A 4,358-nucleotide genomic window follows, 5' to 3' on the forward strand; every position below is an offset into this window, starting at 1 on the left:
AATATATATATATATATATATATATGGCTGGGGATGTGGCTCAGTGGTAAAGTGCCCCTGGGTTCAATCCCCAGTATTAAAAAAAAAAAAAGAATCCCCATGCCCTTTATGTATCACCCAAATACCCCAAGCTCCCATCCCTAAGCAACTACCAGTCTACTTTCCATCTCTTATGTGTGTTTTAAATTTAACCTCTACTTATCAGGAGATAAGATTTGGAAAAAAAAAAGAGAGAGAGAGAAGTAATTCTTCAATGTAAACATGAGGTGTAGTGTAGTCATCATGAGTTATTCTACATAGAATGTGTGTGTGTGTGTGTGTGTTTTGATGTATGTATTTTTATCAAGAGAGCTTTAGAGCTAGAAGCTGTGGCACAAACCTGTAATCTCAGTAGCTTGGGAGGCTGAGGCAGGAGAATGGCAAGTTCAAAGGAAGCCTCAGCAATTTAGTGAGGTCTTAAGCAATTTAGTAACACTGTCTCAAAATAAAAATAAAAAGGCCTGGGGATGTGGCTCAGTGGTTAAGATTAGACCCTTGGGTTTAATTCCTGGTACCCTCCCCCCACAAAAGAGAGAGAGAGATAGATAGAGAGAGAGAGAGCATGTGCTTGCAAGAGAGTGCTTTAGCTTTGTTGAGATGATTGGCAAGTCTCTTGGTGATTAGCCCTTGCTGTTTGGGGAGTGAGTGTAGAAGGTATGTGTATGGGGGCTGACCTGGGCTAGGAGGATGGGTCTGGAGAGTTTGGTATAGTAGAAGGATCTGAGAAATGTGACAGAGATCCAGTGTGTGGACAGGGAAGAGTTGACATGCTGGGTTTGCTGGTGGCCACATTTGTCAAGGTCTTGGAGTGAATCCAAAGCCATCTAGCCACAGACCTCAGATCAATGAACCAGACCTCCTTATGAGCCAGCCATGCTGAGTCACTGCCCAGATCAGGGTCGGCTGACTAGGGATGATGGGGAGTCAGGCTCCAAGGTGAAATTCCTTTGTTTCAAGTTCTTAGAAGGCCTCCCAAGGTTTCTCACCATCTCTGGCCTTTCTTCCACCGCCAGTGAGGAACCTACTGTCTTGCAATCTCTAGTGACCTTTTTTCCATATTTTTCTTATTGGTGCATTTGAGGTGATTTTTTTTTGCGGGGGGGTGGGGGGGGCTGGCCTCATAGAGGACAGGCTGGGAGAAGAGCCATCCCTATAGCTCTGTGGGGAATTTGAGACCTGACCCCTGCTTCACTCCAGTGACACTGGGTAGGTCTCTGCTCCTCTTTAAACTTTAGTCTTCTTATCTGTATACAATGCGAGCTCACAGAAATTACATCCTCAGCCTCCTCAGCTGTCTGAACCTGTGACATAGGTCAATCCGGTCAGCCGTCTCTAGTTTGCAGTGTTCTCTCACACTGCTGATGATCCTTACTTAGTGTCCCCAGGCCCACCTCTCAGCAGCATAGTGAGGGGCTCAAGCCCAGACCGAGGCCAGATAAAATTTGTGCTCTTAGCTCTGATGCTAGTTAGCATTGTGATTTGGGGCAAGTAGCCATCCTGTCTGAGCCTCAGTTTCCTCATCTGTTTGTGGTACTTGAGGTTGAACCCAGAGGTGCTCTACCACTGAGTTACAGCTCCAGACCTTTTTATTTTTTATTTTAAGACAGGTCTCACTAAGTCGCCCAAGGTGGCCTTCAACTTGCAGTTATATCCTGCCTCAGCCTCCCGAGTTGCCTGGCCTTATCTGTAAACTAGCAAAAGTACTAGAGCCCACCTGCTAAGGTGGATGGGAAGAAGAAATGCATGTCAAGTGCTCTGCGCATGTTAGGTGCTCAATATATTTCCCTGACATAGATGAGGCCATGGGGCTTGCCCAAGGCCAAGTTTGCTGTTTGCTCTTTCTATCACATGGTTCCCCCTCCTTCAGGGCAGAAGCAGGGAATAGGATCTTTTCCCTGTTCCTGAAGCCAGGCCTCCCTACTTCTACTGAATTGCTAGTCTGTTTGCTCCCTGTGGGCAGTATGTTGCAGGGGCTTTGGAGAAAGTCTAGGGCCACAGGTCAGTACGTCAGGTAGGACAGCAGTACAGGGAGCTTGTGGGACATGCTACAGGCAGCCAGACAAGGCCATGTCCTGCACACTCTTACAGAGATCTAGTGAGGGGAGGGCAGGGGCCCAGGTGGGGACACAGTCCTCTGGGAGTCACTCCCTTCCTCATGCCTGCGCATCATTGCCAGGCATAGTGAGTGTTACCTGGAAAGAACTTTCTCTGGAGCTGGTCTCCTTGCTGTTCCCATGGGTCTTATCCCTCTTCCCTCCTCCCCCAGCTTCAGGCCTGCCTCACCTGCTCCCTCTTTTCCTGCTTCCTTTCTCTTGCTATTTTCTTCCTGCCTACATTTCCCTTGTTTTGCCCAAAAGAAGGAAAGTGACAGTCACCCTGACCTGACCTGTCTTCCCCACCCAGGTTCGATCAGGTCCCTGCTCCTTCTCTATGGCCACATTCCTCAAAGGGAAAGCCACGCAAGGATTCATGGTTCAAAAGGTGGGTTCTGGGCCTCACAAATGACGTCCTCTGGTGAATGGGAACCCTGTCAGGTAGCTTGTTTGACAGAGGTGGACAGTCACTCTTAGAGAAGCCATGCCCATGTCTGAAGGTATCAGCTGGTAAGAGGCGGAACAGTGGCTGACCGTGTGGGTTTGGTGAGGAGATGTGGTAAAGGCCCTGGCGTTCTGTGTCCTCCCATTCCCTTCTATTCCTCTCTGGAAATGGTCCTTCAAATGCTGCAGTGGAGGGTGGGAATTTGGCATGCAGCCAGCAGGCTGTGGGTGGCTGTTCCTGGCTTACACACGCCCATCCTAATTTAGCTCTTCTTAAAGCACCAAAACTTACAGGAATGGAAAATGCAGATACCACCTCAGATCCTGGCCTCTTGCGCACTTGTGCTGGATGAATTATTTGCTCTCTTTTAGGATTTGGTCCTCTCCCAGCCCTCTCTTGGTTGTTGTGTCTGCCTTCTCTGAGCACTTCTTCTTCTTTGTTTGGTACCAGGGATTGAACTCAGGAGCCCCTTTACGACTGAGCCACATCCCTAGCTCCCCAGAGTCTCACTAAATTGCTGAGGCTGGCTTTGGACTTGCTATCCTCCTGCCTCAGCCTCCTAAACTGTTTGGATTTAGGCATGTGCCACTGTGCCTGATTTAGCATGTCTCCTTTGACCTTTTTCTACAAGCCTCATCTCCCAAGCCCACCTGTAGGGGACACTGAGCCTCAGCCCATGGATGCTCCCTCATCCCTCTCTCTGAATGCTGGAATCCTTTTGAGGCTGGCTCCTGCTTACAGCTTTCCTGCTGCCTCCAAGAATGTGACGCCCCCCAGGGCAAGACCCACATGTGCCCTGGGTCTTGCTCACCCAGCCCAGTGCCTGGAATAGAGATGCCCAGTGCTGCAGATGGCCACACTTGATTGTTACCTCACATGGTTTGGCCCCTGCCTAACCATCCAAATTGATAGTGGAACCTCAGAATTTTGGATTTAAATGAATACATCACATTCAGTGGACAGACCAATGCAACTTCTATAAGATGGTTCAGAAGCATCAAATTTCCCCTTATTTAAGGGAAATACTTATAAGGATTTTGGTGAAAACAAAGGAAGGTTTGTGTATGAATAGGAGTTCCAGGAATAGTGAGAAAATAGAGTGCTGAAATGATGAAATAAATTATACAAGATTTCCATACTGAAAGAGCCTGCTGAAGGTCCAGCCCAAGAACTGATATGGCAAGGGCACTGTGAATTTTAGAGCAGGCAAAATAAGAAAAAGAAGATCCTAAGAGCTTACCTGTGGGGAACAAAAGGGGTAAATGCAAGGATTCAAGAATTGGAATAGCTTTGGACTTCTAGATAGTAGTTCTAGAGAGTAGAAGACAATGGAGTTATGCTTTCAAAAATAATTTTAACAAATTGAAATTATTTCCAACCTACATTTTTGTTATTGTTCTTGTTGTTTTGATACCAGGGATTGAACCCAGGGGAGTTTAACCACTGAGCCACATCCCCAGCCCTTTTTATTTTGAGACAGGATCTTGCTAAATTGCTTAGGGTCTTGCTAAATTACTGAGGTTGGCTTTGAAATTGCAATCCTCCTGCCTCAGCCTCCCAAGTCCTGGGATAACATATGTGTGCCACCATGCCAGGCGCAACCTACAATTCTATATCTAGCAAAAATCTTTACCTTAAGTGTGAGGGCAGAATAAAGTTACATTGTAATGTGGACTAGGGTTGTGGCTCAGTGGTAGAGCTGCGAGGCCTAACACGTGCGAGGCCCTGGGTTTGATCCTCAGCACCACATAAAAATAAATAAACAAAATAAAGGTATTGTG

Source organism: Marmota marmota, unplaced genomic scaffold (genome assembly GCF_001458135.2).
Source record: "Marmota marmota marmota unplaced genomic scaffold, marMar, whole genome shotgun sequence".
Taxonomy (NCBI): domain Eukaryota; kingdom Metazoa; phylum Chordata; class Mammalia; order Rodentia; family Sciuridae; genus Marmota; species Marmota marmota.